The sequence below is a fragment of the Panulirus ornatus genome, chromosome 21, assembly GCF_036320965.1.
Source record: "Panulirus ornatus isolate Po-2019 chromosome 21, ASM3632096v1, whole genome shotgun sequence".
NCBI classification, from domain to species: Eukaryota; Metazoa; Arthropoda; class Malacostraca; order Decapoda; family Palinuridae; genus Panulirus; species Panulirus ornatus.
Window position 1 is genome coordinate 26,482,284 of NC_092244.1, and position 14,385 is coordinate 26,496,668.

Here is a 14,385-nt window from a genome sequence, read left to right on the forward strand (position 1 = left end):
ATGTCACACAGGAAGCTGCCGTTGTGTGCCAGGGAGATAGTCGAAGTAGCGTGTCATGGAGTGAGGTACCGACGTGCGTGTAAGACGAAGCCACAGACGCCTCTAGGACAGAGTGATGTTTTTCCTACTGTAGCGTGTCTTACAAGAAGCCTCCGTTGTATGTGTCAGAGTTTGCAAAAGTAGTTTGTCACGGAGTTAAGTACTGAAGTGTGTTAGAGACGATGCCACCGACGTGTTAAAGGGAGTAAGCAGCGCTTTTTACTTTTTATTTTGAGGGCGAGGGTTTACTGCAGTGTGTCAGGCAGGGAGCTTCTGATGTGTACCAGGAGGTTAGCAGTAGTGCGTCATAGAGTGTGTTAGAGACAATGTCAGCGACGTCTGCCAGGAAGTGAGCAGCTTCGTTTTGCCAGTGTAGTGTGTCTGGCAAGACACCACCGTTGTTTGCCAGAAAGTCAGCCGAAGTAGTGTGTTGCAGAATTAGTGTTGTAGAGTATCAACAAGGAAGCAGCCTTTACGTGTCGGGGAATTAGTGAACTTCGTGAAGTTACTCACCGAGCTGTGTTCGAGACGAAGCCACCGGCGTCCGTCAAGGATCAACCATCGTTTTTGCCGCTGTATAGCATCAGGGAGGAAGCCACTGTCGTGTGTCAGGAAGTTAGTCGAAGTAGTGAGTCGTGGAATGAACTGCTAACGTATATCAGAGAAGACGCCACCGACGCCTCTCCCGGGAGTCGGCAGCGTTGTTGCCACTGTATTGTGTCAAGCAGGAAGACCCCGTTGTGCGTTATGCATTTAGTCCAAGTAGCGTGTCGTGGAATGAGCTTCTGACGTGAGTTATAGACGAAGCCACTGACGTCTGTCTGTCAGGGAGTGAGCAGCTTTTTTGCCAGTCTAGTGTGTCAAGCAGAAGGCCGCCGTTGTGTGTCAGGGAGTTACCTGAAGAAGTATATCGTGGAGTGACCTACCAACTCCTGTTAGATACGACGCTACAGCAGTTGTCTGAGACTGAGAAATGTTTACTTGTATTGCGTCAGGAAGGAATCCTCCTTCAGGAATTGTCCGGCAGGGAGTGAGAAGCATTTCCTTTTTTTTTTTGTTTTTTGCCACTGTAGCGTGTCAGGTAGGACGCTACCGCTGTGTCAGGGAGTTAGTAGAAATACTGTGTCCTGGAGTGAGTTACCATCGACGTGTGTTAGAGGCGACACCAGGTAGTAAGCAAAATCGTTTTGAAGTGTGACAGGCAGGAAATCACTGCTGTGTGTGAGGAAGCGAGTCGAGGTAGTGGGTTGTGCAGTGAGCTACTGACGTGTCTAAAAGACGAAGCCAGAGACGTCCCTCAGGGTGGAAGCAACATTTTTTTTCTTTCTTTCTTTCTCTAGTGTATCAGGCAGGATGCCATCATTGTTTGTGAGAAAGTAAGTCGAAGAAGTGTGTCGTGAAATGAGTTACGCACATGTCTAAAAGACGAATAAAACGACGTCCGTCAGGGAGTGAGCAGTGCTTTTTTCAATACTGTAGTGAGTCAGGCAAGAGTTAAAGTTATCTACTTACATGTATTAGACGACGCCACAGACGGGCTTTCAGCGGGTGAGTTGCATTTTTCGGCCACTGTCAGACAGGAAGCTGCTATTGTGTGACATGGAGATAGTCGAAGTAGTGTGTGTGTGTGTGTGAGACGAAACCACAGATGCCTATCAGGTATTGAGCAGTGTTTTGTTTCCTACTGTAGTGTGTCAGACAGGAAGCTGCCGTTGTGTTTCATGGGGTTAGCAGCAGTAGTGTGACCTGGAGTGAACTACCGACGTGTTTTAGAAACTACGCCACAAACGGCTCACGGGGAGTGAGTAGCGTTTTATGGTCACTGTAGTGTGTGTGGCAGGAAGCCGCCGTTGTGTATCAGGGAGGTAATTGAGGAGGTGCGGCCTACTGACAAGTCTACAAAATGAAGCTAACCACGTCTCTCAGTGATGAAGCAGGTTTTTTGTTCCTGTATCATGCAGGAAGGCATCGTCTTGTGAGGAAGTTAGCTGGATAAGTGTGTCGTGGGATGAGCTGTCGACAAATCTGAAAGACGAAGAAAACGACGTCTGTCGGGGTGAGCAGTCTTTTTTTTATTAGTGTGTCATGCAGGAAGTCATTGTCATGGAGTTAGTCAGATGTGTTTTGGAGTGAGCTACCGACATGTGTTAAAGACGAGGCCATAGACAGCTGTTGGGGAGTGAATTGCGATTTCTTGTAACTGGAATGCGTTAGGCAGGACCGGCAATGTGTGTCAGGGAGTTAGGTCGAAGTAGTGTGTCGTGAAACGGGCTTCCGACATGTGTTGGAGACGAAGCCACCAACGTCTTTCAGGGAGTGAGCAACTTTTTTAAATTTCTTTTTATTATTTTACTTCGTTGTGTCAAGGAGGAAGTAGCCGCTGTCTGTCAGGAAGTTAGTGGAAGTAGTGTGTCATGCAGTGTGTTAGATACAAGTCAACGGCGTTTGCCAGGGAGCGAGCAGCGTCGTTTTGCCACTTTAGCGTGGCATTGGGGGAGCCACTGTTGTGTGTAGTGGATTGAGCTACTGACGTGTCTTAAAGATGAAGCCACCGACGTCTCAAAAGGATGAGCAACTTTTTTTTTCTTCAGTGTGTCTGGCAGGAAAGCACCGTTGTCGGTCGAGAAGTTAGTGGAAGAAGTGTGTCGTGCAATGAACGACTTGCATGTCTAAAAGACGAAGAATGCGACGTCTTTTAGGCAGGAAGACGCCGTTGTGAGTCAGTAAGTTCAAGTTGAAGTAAAGGATCGTGGAGTGCGCTACCGACTTTGTCTTAAGGACGACCCCACCGAAGCTGTCAGGGATTGAGGAACGATTTTTCACCTCTGAAATTCGTAAGGCCTAGAGCCGTTGTCAGGGGGCTAGTCGAAGTGTCAGAGGGTTAGTCGAAGAAGTGTGTCGGGAAATGACCGACCAGCGTGTTACAGACGAAGCCACAGCCATCCGTCAGGGAACGAGCAATATTGTTTTTTGCTTTCTTATTTTCCACTGTAGCGTGTCAGCGTCAGCTAGGAAGCTGTCAGTGTGTGTGAGGGAGTCAGCAGAAGTGTTATCTGGAGTGAACTACCAGCGTGCGTTAGAGACGACGCTACCGATGTCTCTCGGAGTGAGCAGCTTTCTTGCCATTGTAGTGAGTAAGGCAGGAAACCGACTGTGTGTGTCAGGGAGTTAGTCGAAGTAGTGTGCTGTGGAGTGAGCTGCCGACGTGTGTTAGAGACGACGCTACAGACGGCTACTGGGGAGTAGGTAAAGTTTTTCCGGCACTGCAGTATGTCAGACAGGAGGCCGCCTTGGTGTCATGGAGAGAACGGAAGTAATGCGTCATAGAGTGAGCCACCGACGGGTTTCAGGAAGTGAGCAACTATATTTCTTCTTTTTTGCTCCAGCAGTGTTGATTGATTTGTGCCGGTAACCCCGGTAAATGTATTGTGCACCCACTGTTCATCCTGTGAGCGGTAGCGCAAAAGGATTACAGGGGTCGTAAAAGGGTCTTAGTCAGACCCCAGGCAACTATTACATAGGATGTTACAATTCATAGCAGGTATTTCTGTGTATACATTAGTTTCATATGGTAAATTTTACCGACTAGATACAAAAACTGGATACAAGCTTAGAATTTCAAGTATCTTGCTATAAACAATGTGTTGTGACATTTCTCGTGGGGTTTGTTTGGACTTATCTCCAAAAGGCTATTTTTTTCACATCTCAAAACATAAGAGTTCTAATGTGTCAAATTTTTGACCAGTTACTTTACAGTTCACATGATTGACATCAGTTAGGCCAAAGCGCCAATAGTACCGTAGCCTAGCAGGTACATCTTTTCACCTGCTGATCTTGTCACTTTCTCTATACACATGTTTTACTTTACGCTTGTCACTGTGATGGAAAATGTTTCTACTTGTGCTGATCTGAACTCGTCTTCGTGCTTCAAATAAGTCAATTAGTTCCTCTTTAGTTACTGTTTTGAGGCTTTTGATAGACGACCCAGTGTTGTTTTCAACATCTTTACTCTTTGCAAGTTTGGTTAAAGCATCACCTTTGTCATGCTCACTGGGGCCTGTATGAGAGGGAATCCATAACAATCTGATTTGAATCCCTTCGCAGACCAGCATGTTACATTCTGATCTCAGGGCAAGTAGTGAACATAAAGGATCAGAGATAATTAAACTCTGTGGCAGTGATCTCTACCAGCTCAGAAGCGATAAGCATGGCGGACAATTTAATTTGTGGGATAGATGCCCAATTGTTTATTCTGACATTTTCTCTGTTACTGTTGGGCTGGATCACAATGGCAGCACTGCCTTCCTTCCCAATGGCAGAGTCGCGAGAACCGTCAGTATAAATGCACTGGGCTGTGTTATTTTCAGTCTGGAGTTTCTGTATATGTTGAAGAGTATTGGTTTTGGCTAAGTGTTGGTGATTCCTGATTTTATACAAATTATGTACACCAAACATTGTCATGTGGTTGGATGTAATTTGGATCCATTTAGATTCACTTGTGTCATGGTATATATGGATTAACAATTCTTTACTGCGACAATACTATCTGGATCACCAAGCAGAAGTTTCATTCCAATCATAAATGATTTCAAGTATTCAGTCTCCAGTGCTGGGAATACCAAGTTCTTTCTGCATGTTGAGTACTTTAGTGGACTTCAGGCAACTAGGTATGAGTCTTAAGGCTTTATTTTGCATTTTTTCAAGTCTTTTGATAACTTTGCTCTAATATAGGACCAAAACTGGTGCGTGGTCATCTATTAGAGACACATAAGCTAAGTACATCATTTTAACAATTCAGGTATTTGCTCCATAGTTAGGATTGTATCCTGCAACAGCTCTGAGAGCTGAGTCTATCCGTACATTATCGATTTAGTTCTTGCACACTGGCGGCAGCACATGGGACTGAGACGCCAAGGTATTTAAGGAGGAGATATGGTCAATCAGGTTTCCACCAATTTTCATTTCAAATGGTCCGCTCCTGCCGTTACCAATTTGTTTATTGAAGACCTTGGTTTTATCTGCAGAAATGATAAAGCCAAGGCTGTCACAGACTGTGTGTATTTGGTTAAGAGCAGTTTGAATTTCATTTGTTTTGGTGCGTTCAAGAATATCATCAGCATAACTAATAGTGATATTTCAGAGACACTGTGGAATCGATTTCAGTAATGCATATTAAACAAAGTGGGGCTAAGTACTCCACCTTGAGGAGGGCCAAGTAACATATTTTTAACTTCGCTTTTGTAGCGTTGACACCACAGCAAACTTTTATTGGAGAGATAGCCGAGTATTCAGTGCAGAAGCCGGCCACTTATATCTATTCATACTAATTCATACAAAATAACTTGCCTATATCAATATCAAACGCAGCTTTTAGGTCAAGAGATGTGGTGTACTTATGCCGTCGGTAACTATGAACTGTTAGAAAAGTAGTGATACAGTTGTGTACACTTTTGCCGTGTGTGAAACCGTTAATATCAGGTGGCATATGGTCTTTGATTCTGTGTACACAGTCGTCTGTTGAGCACAAGCCTCTCAGACGTTTTGCATTGGCAGCTCGTCAGGAGGATGAGGTGAAATTCATCAGGTTGATTGCCTTTTGGTATTGGTACCATACGCTGTTGATCCATGAGGAGGGTAAATGACCCGCGGTATAAGTCATACAGCTTGTATAATAGGTTAACAGGTACATGTCTTACAAGTCGAGTAATGTCGTAAGTGATACCATCCTCCCCAAGGGCACTGCTCTTACCCATAGGAAAAAACTGCATCAAGTTCAGACTCGGTGAACGACACAACCCATTCATCATGTTGCTTGTATGGGATTGGTAAGATCTTCTCTCTATTTAGATTTGTTGTACAAAGCATCTCTAAGTGACTCAGGTGGCAACATGTTATAGCTAGAAGTTTGAGCCCATTTCGTGATTGATTCGTTAGCCTTCTGCAGCAGGTTGAGATACTTGTTTCATTTTCTTTCCATTCATTCTGTTGATACCCTTCCAGGTTTGGCTTACGTGTGTTGAATCAGTCCACTGACAAACTATTCTCGGTCATTCTCTCAAAGTTCACTCATTGGTTTCCTCACTGCTGCAAGAGTGTTTGAATTTGTTTTATCATTTTGGGCGTTCGAAGTAGTCCATATCCTGTGCATATTTGTTTAGCTATAAATTTGAGCTGTTTCAGCTCGGGGAATTACATTACTGATGTGGCCTATTGTGAGGTGCATTATTACTACTCTGTGAAGTTAGATCACTTTGATTAAAGAAGTTGTATATAGAAGTCCAAGGATTAACATTCAAAGTTTGTATATATTTGGATTCATCATCTTCGTACCAGTCAGAGCCATAATCTGTAAACCTACCATGTCCTTGTTTCACTATTAGTCTTTTTCTATTCAGTCTGACACCAGTTAAGTTGACATTAACTATGTGTATTGTAACTGATATTGGCGAGTGGTCAGACATAAGATCATCAACAATATCAGAACTGTGAGTTATGTATGACAAGTTAAAGCTTATACATCAGTCAGGGATTCCTCCATAGATGTGTGTTGGTTGATTCTTACTGATGATGTGAACATCATCATATGCATCCAGGAGTGAGGTCAAACTTCTGCCCTTAGTGTTAGTGAAGAGCTCACCCAGATTTTTTGTGCTGGGCGTTAAGGTTTTTAATTAGGACAGTAGGTTCAGTATGAAGAAAGTTAGGTCAATCTGTGTGGTGGAGTAGGTTAGCAGGTGTATAAGCATTTAGTACATTGAGTGTAAAAATTGCCAACATGTACTTTAATACCATGGTACTGGAATCCGTTGGGCATTTGGGAAGATAATGGCACATGAAGTAGTGACTGCTTTACATCTATTAGACAATTGTTGGTAGATTATAGCATTTGTAACTGGGTAATTTACGCAGGGGTTTGTCAAAAGGCGTTCGACATTCTTGCAGACATGGGAGATCAAAGACCTCATTAACGACCTTGTGGTGGAGGTCAAAATATCTTTTTTTCACAGAGGCAACAATGATCCAACTGAGTATCGTGATGTCACTATACTGTTGAGCAATTTTCTGTTGGCCATTTTCCTTAAGAGTTGCTTGGATATTCCTTATGATGTAAAGTCTTTCATATATTTCTTTGTACCGATTACCGATTTAGCACAGTGTTTCTTATATCTCCAGTAACTTCAGAATGATTTAATAGATTTCTGATTCCTTCCCATGAAGGAGTTTAGGTCCTGTTTTCAACAGCTTTTCAACTTCTGCCTCATTCATCTCTCTGTCATCATCATTGTGTGAAGCGCCTGACGGTGCTACATCGTTGGTGACCTTTTCATGTTTTAAAAGCATAATACTTTTTTCCTGTTTAGTAACTTCCTTACTTAGCTCATGTACTTTCTCGCAGAATACATCAATATATTTGAACACATTAGCTTCCTATCGTAACCATGTTCTGGTGCTCCTATCACCTGTTGGTGTGCATCAACCTTTTCATTTAGCAACTGGAATTTCTCGTAGAGCAAGGAACAGACAGGAGAATGAAATCGTTGAAATGGCCCTTAGGGACATGAATCTTATATGGGGGTCATTTAACATAATTCTGATATCGACACAAAGATTTGATTGAACAGATTTGTACAAGCTACATAGTAACATGACTTTGGTAAACTTTGCAGTTATGTAATGATTTTATATGAAAAAAGAAATCAGCTTAATAAAATGTTCCTAAATATGATTATACATCTGGGATATATTCATTACGGTGAATAAGCCTCATTTGCTCACATCCACTCTCTAGCTGTAATGTATAATGCACTGAAGCCACAACCCTCTAAGCATAGCCAAGCCCCACAGACTGTGTGGTTTCCCCTCCTAACAGGTCATCACCCCCCTGTATACTAAATCACTCAGAGTCGCTCTATCTCATACACTCCCTCCTTCCATCGTTCCTTGGTCTCCTCCTCCCCCACTCCTAACTTGTGTATCCACTTATGTCAGCCTATCCTCACTCAACCTTTCCAAATGACAAATCATTTCAACATACCCTTTTCATCTCAAAACCATACACTTCTAACAACAACATATCTCTCTTATCCAATCATGTCTTAATCAACTCTCCACAAACTATATATTGTCCTCCAGCACTTCATTTATGATATATCTTCCTTCTTCCACACCTCGCATCCATACAGCACCATCTGGAATACTATACCATCAAACATGCCCATCTTTGCCTTGAGAGACAATAGACTATTTTCAAACACTCCTCGACGCACCCATCCTATGGCTTACTACAGCTCCTACGGATCTATCCATTGATGTATTCACTCCCTCTTATCACCATGTACTCGTGTTCCTATTACTTGTTGGTTTGCAAAAACCTTATCACTTAGTATTTACAATTTCTCACAAAGCACTTCCACAGATTTGTAGTGACCTTCAATATTTCTCCATTCTGCTTTTGGATTTCTTTCATATTTCTTTGGATTTCAATAATCATCATTACGTTACTTTCTACATCACTGTCGTAAACAACTATTTACTGGTTATAACTTGTGGTTTTGTGTCTTCTGAGAGACTGCCCTATTTCATGGCCTACCAGGAGTTAATATGCCACACCCTGAATCCTGGCCGCTTATAGTTTATGCATTCTTCTTTACTGGTCTCCCCATTGTCAAGTTTACCATGTATGCATGTGTGCCATGTTTCCATACATATATGTCACACCAGGAGGACTTAGATCTGCAAACGTTCACCAAATGACTCCATCTCTGACGTTTGAAGCACTACCGTCTGGGAGGAACATAGCTATCCACCCTGAGATGACGGAAGGCGCCAGGGACTGTGAGTTTCCTTAGCGGGTGTTCGCTGTCAATCCAGTCTGCTATGACTGCTTCTCTGCCTCTGATTCGTTTAGCATTCTTGATGTTTTCATTCTGAAGAAGGATTGCGAGGTCTTGGTGGTTGTCAAGTCACAGGACGATGATAGCAGTCTTGTGAGGCGTGCATAGTCGTTCGGAGGTATCTGCATTTATATGCCTTCTGCAACACTATTGGTTAGTCCTTCATCTAATCGTTGGTCATGTTTCAAGGTAACGTAGTTTTGGGCGCTGTTTACGAAGTGAAGTTTGGCGTGTGAATACTTTCACCACACGTGTGATAACCATTGATATTTGGTCTCTGTCTCTCTGTCTAGTGGGAGGCACAATTTCACTTTTTTGCGCTGATCATGTGACCTTCATGGTGGGGAAAGCTCGTTATCCTCTATACAGGTTGCTTATGCAATCTGGTCGGTGGTTGCCCAAGTCACTATGTCCTCTGCATCTTCAGGGGAGACATCTCTGTCGTGTTCACTCAGTGCTCTCAGTCGTAAAGGAAGAGAGCTTCCTCGTATGAGGCAATTGCTCTTGGTCGCACGGAGAAACATAGAGTAACTCCATCACTAACATGAGGGGCAGGATGGAGGTGCGGTTGGCCCCGGGGTCAAATGTAGTCAATGCGGCTGGTAGCTTGCGGGCGTGGTCCGCGCGCCCAAGATGAGACTCTCGCCCTCCACACACTGTACAGTAGGGCAGGGTAGCAAATGTCGTCTCTTTCTTCGCTCACAGAGCTGAACAGTTATCCAAGTATAGCAAGAGGGGGTACTGGTAGCTGCATGAAGCGGTCATCCGTCGCTTTACCGAGTAGAGCACAGCAGGAACTGCTATTAATGACCCGCCCCATAAGGAGATTCGACTTAGAAAAGCTGGGACGTCTATGCCCTGCGGTAGTTGAAGGGGACAGTGTTCTCCAGTGTGTCAGGCAGGAACCTGCCGTTGTCTGCCACGATGTAGTGGAAGTAGTGCCTCATGCAGTGTGTGAGAGACAACGTCAACGACGTCTGTCAGGGAGTGAGCAGCATCGTTTAGCCAGTGTAGTGTGTCAGGCAGGACAACCATTGTTGTGTGTCAGGCAGGACAACCACTGTTGTGTGTCAGGCAGGACAACCACTGTTGTGTGTCAGGCAGGACAACCACTGTTGTGTGTCAGGCAGGACAACCACTGTTGTGTGTCAGGCAGGACAACCACTGTTGTGTGTCAGGCAGGACAACCACTGTTGTGTGTCAGGCAGGACAACCACTGTTGTGTGTCAGGCAGGACAACCACTGTTGTGTGTCAGGCAGGACAACCACTGTTGTGTGTCAGGCAGGACAACCACTGTTGTGTGTCAGGCAGGACAACCACTGTTGTGTGTCAGGCAGGACAACCACTGTTGTGTGTCAGGCAGGACAACCACTGTTGTGTGTCAGGCAGGACAACCACTGTTGTGTGTCAGGCAGGACAACCACTGTTGTGTGTCAGGCAGGACAACCACTGTTGTGTGTCAGGCAGGACAACCACTGTTGTGTGTCAGGCAGGACAACCACTGTTGTGTGTCAGGGAGTTGGTCAAAGTCGTAGGTTGTGGAGTGAACTATTGACGTGTCTAAATGACGAAGCCAACGACGTCTGTCAGGGAGGGGAGGGGGGGGAGTAGCGCTTTTTATGCTAATGTGGCGCGTCAGGCAGGAAGCCACTAGTGTCTGTCGGGAAGTTATTCGAAGGAGTGTGTTCGTGGAGTGAGCTACCGACGTGTGCTTAAGATGAAGCCACAGACGTCTGTCTTTCTTTTCTTTCCTACTCTGGTACGTCAAGAAGGAAGCTGCTGTTGTGTGTCAGGGACTTGGTAGAAGTAGTGTGTCATGCAGAGTTTTAGAGACGAAGCAAGCGACGTCTGTCAGGGAGTGACCAGTGTCATATTGCCACTGTTGTGTGTCAGGCAGGAAGCCACTATTGTGTGTCAGGCAGGAAGCCACTGTTGTGTGCTGGGATTTCAACGAAGAAATGTGTAATGAAGTGAACTACTGACGTGTCTAAAAGATGAAGCCAACGACGTTTCTTATGAAGTGAGCAACTTGTTTTTGTGTACGTATGTCAAGCAGAAAGCCATCGATTTGGGTCTCTGAGTTAGTTGAAAAAGTGTGTCATGGAATAAGCTGCCGACATGTGTAAATGAAATAAACCCAACGACATCTGTTAGCGAGTGAGCAGTATTCATTTTTTTCACCATTGTCGTGTGTCCAGCAAGAAGTTGTTCTTAGGTACTCGTTCAGAGTAGTGTGCCCAGGACTGATCTACCGATGTGTGGTAGAGACGAAGCCACAAACGACTGTCTGGAAGTGTTCTCGTTTTTTCCACTGTGAAAAGTGTTTTTTTTTTTTTTTCACTGTAGTGTGTCAGGCAGGAAGCCGCTGCTACACAACAGGGAATTAGTCAGTGTGTCGTGGAGTGACCTACCGACGTGTGTTTGAGACGACGCCACCGACGTCCCTCCAAGGAGTGAGCAGCATTTTTGCCAGTGTCGTGTGTCAGGCAGAACGCCGCCGGTGTGTGTCAGGGAGTTACCAAAAGTAGTGTATTGTGGAGTGACCTGCCGACTTGTGGTACAGACGACGCTACCGAAGCTGTTAGGGATTCAGGGACATCTTTTCTCCATTTTTACTTTTTGCCATTGTGATGCATCAGGAACGAAGCCGACGTCAGGCATTCAATCGAAGTGTATCGTGTGGTACAGACGACGCCACCGAAGTCTGCCAGTGGTCCTTTCCCAAGAAGTAATCCATTGTAATGTGTCATATAGGAAGCTACCATTGTGTGCGAGTCACCATCGTGGGGGGAGAGTTACTGTAGTGTGTGAGGGAGTGAGCCTATGTTGCTGGTCATGATATGAACCTATGTTTTTCGTGAGGGAGAGGCGTTGTGGTGTGTCAGGGGATGAGTCGATGGTGTGCGTCAAGGAGTGAGCTGCCGACGTTTATCAGAGAAAGCAGCAGCGTTTTGTCATGGAATGAGCCGCTGACGTGTGTGATGGAGTGGGCCACCATCCAGTGTCTTGCATCTAGCTTCGTCTTATGTTAATGAGTGAATCTCACGTGCCAGGAAATGAGGCGCCGACGTGCGATAGAGACGGAATATGAGAAAATGAACTGCCGAAAGTCGTCGGGGATGAGTCACCGTTAATTGTCTGAGAATCGCCGTTGTGCCTTGATGGTTGAATCACTGTAGTGCGTCATAGAGCGAGCCGCCATTATGTGTCAGGACCTGAACTACTGACGAGAGTCTGGGAGTGAGCCTTAAGGCTCCTCCTTATTCGCTGGTCTAATCCTCTTCCTTCTTTGTGATATCGATCCCTTGTTGCTTTCTTCCAGCTCCCTGGCCTAGTGAGGTCTTATCTGTTTACTCAGCTTTGTTTCCACATCTCCAGCAATATCATGTTCGTTTTCCTTTATGTAGTCCTTAATTTCATATCTTACCCAATTATTACCAATCCATCTTCATAGTACACATTCACTTTGCCCAACATAACCATCATCCATGACTATCTACGATGTGGACGGAGCTGCTACTTCCTCTTGCCTCATTTGGTGTTTCCCGTTCTTTGCCTTCTGACTGCATCGTTTGCTTTTCTCTCTCTAACCTTACATTTGATGACTGCCTTACTGTGTGTGTGATAACTGTTTGTTACGAGGTGAGAGTTTTACTCCTGCATGTGTGTGTGTGTGTGTGTGTGTGTGTGTGCGCGCGCGCGCGCGCGCGTTCATGTTTGTATATGTGTGTTATTCCCATTTGCATATGCCACGTGTGTGTGTGTGTGTGTGTGTGTGTGTGTGTGTGTGTGTGTGTGTTTGGTTGGCCGTATCCACCTTAATGTTAAGTACATAAGCTTTCACCTACCGAAGTACTTTGAGGAAAATCATTTATACAGATAGGCTTACTCACCTTAACCAGTTATGATGATGATAATCAAGATAAGAACTACATATAATGTTACCTTTGCAGTTCAAACAGAATGCGAGATAGGTCTCATCACGCGTATGCTTGTGGACAGTCGAGAGGATAACTTCAAACTGCTGGTCATGACTTGCTGTTATCCTGCATCGCCAAACCCCCAGGAGGAGGTAGACAACCCTAGCTCTCCCCCGTCCCAGGTAGAGGCAACAACCTGGCATTCATGATGACGATGATGACAAATGTAAGTGATTTCAAGCGTAACGTCTGAACTGTGTTTATCATACTGACTTAGAACTTTATGAAGACTATGTTTTTTTGTGTTCTGCCGTGAGTGTTGTAGATAAGCTTTGAGTAATTCTTCCGGCTGCGCTTCCACGGAAAATTTATGGAATGTATCTTTCAGAAAAGAATAAAAAGAAGAATTCTAAGAGGGTCGAGTCTGAGAGGGTCGAGGTGATATGGAAATATATTTTCCGGATGAAAATCCAGTGAATGATGTTACTGGGAAAAGACGAGTACTGAGGGTAACATCCACTTTGTGACGCTTCGTCCCAACTGTCTCCTGTGCCTTGGAAATGACGGCTTCCCTGGAAACATGGTGCCATCATTCTCACCTACCGAATGGTACGTAACTCTCTTTAGTTTCATAACAAGACCAGTGGGTATAGTCAGACGAAGGCTCCTACTCATTGTCATGTTGTTCCAGTAATGTATTGGAACGAAACCGTAAACCAAAACGCAATTTTCTTTTTAGAATTTCTTGATAACATTTCAACGTTTCCCTTGTTCACATTATTTCTCAAACTTGCTAGAAAACTAAGAGGTACGAACTTTAGAATATTTATACTTAAAGGACCATCGTTTGCGCAAGCCCGGCCTCACGGTGCGCATGCGCTGTATGAAATTGCACATGCGCACTTTCGGGAAGTTCAAAATATTCTCGGTGAAATGGCTAATCAGTGTCCAAGCTGCTTGCTCAACCTTTACGATTTTTCGGCAAGCACCATCGAATGTTAAGTTCTTTCAGCTCATAATCTAGTGGAGCAGAGTGAGCTTGCCCACAAGTTATTCGAATATGAGTTTGGAAAAACAAATGGTACAGATTTCATTGAGAGAAGTGTCACCGTGAACATTGTTGTGGACACAAAGGTTGTGTGTCATCTCTCTCCCAGGTGGGTAGTAGGCAGCCACCGACCACGGAAGTATATTACTACTTCTACTACCCTCTTATCTATGGGGAGATTTACAGTGAGAAGGCACTTCAATAGCTTTCCATTTTCACTCATTTGGCCTAGGGAACTATTTCTCTGCCTCACCCATACGTAGGCTGCTGGCTTTCAGTCCTCAAACACAATCTTACCATCTCACAAACATCACTTAACTTTCTTGTTTTCACCTTAGATTTTCCTGTGGTGAGTGCTACGCGCTCGACAAGCCTCTTGGCTGGGGGTTGGTAATGGTTGATTGACTCACTGTGGTAACCCCACATATCGCCATGTAGTTGAAAGCCTTCCCACTTTTCCTTATTTTTCGCTTCAGTTATCAA

At 44.6% G+C, this 14,385-nt stretch overlaps 1 long non-coding RNA gene across 2 annotated transcripts in view; it reads left to right on the plus strand.

The window, feature by feature from the left end:
* The window catches only part of LOC139756426 (uncharacterized), a 99,163-nt gene that overhangs the window by 6,847 nt on the left and 77,931 nt on the right, over positions 1–14,385 (plus strand). The window contains exons 3-4 of one of the 2 annotated variants that reach the window (XR_011714335.1): positions 12,888–13,080; positions 13,243–13,463. This is a non-coding gene — a long non-coding RNA (uncharacterized lncRNA). The remainder of the gene's footprint in view (positions 1–12,887; positions 13,081–13,242; positions 13,464–14,385) is intronic. The other variant, XR_011714336.1, reaches the window with a different exon arrangement.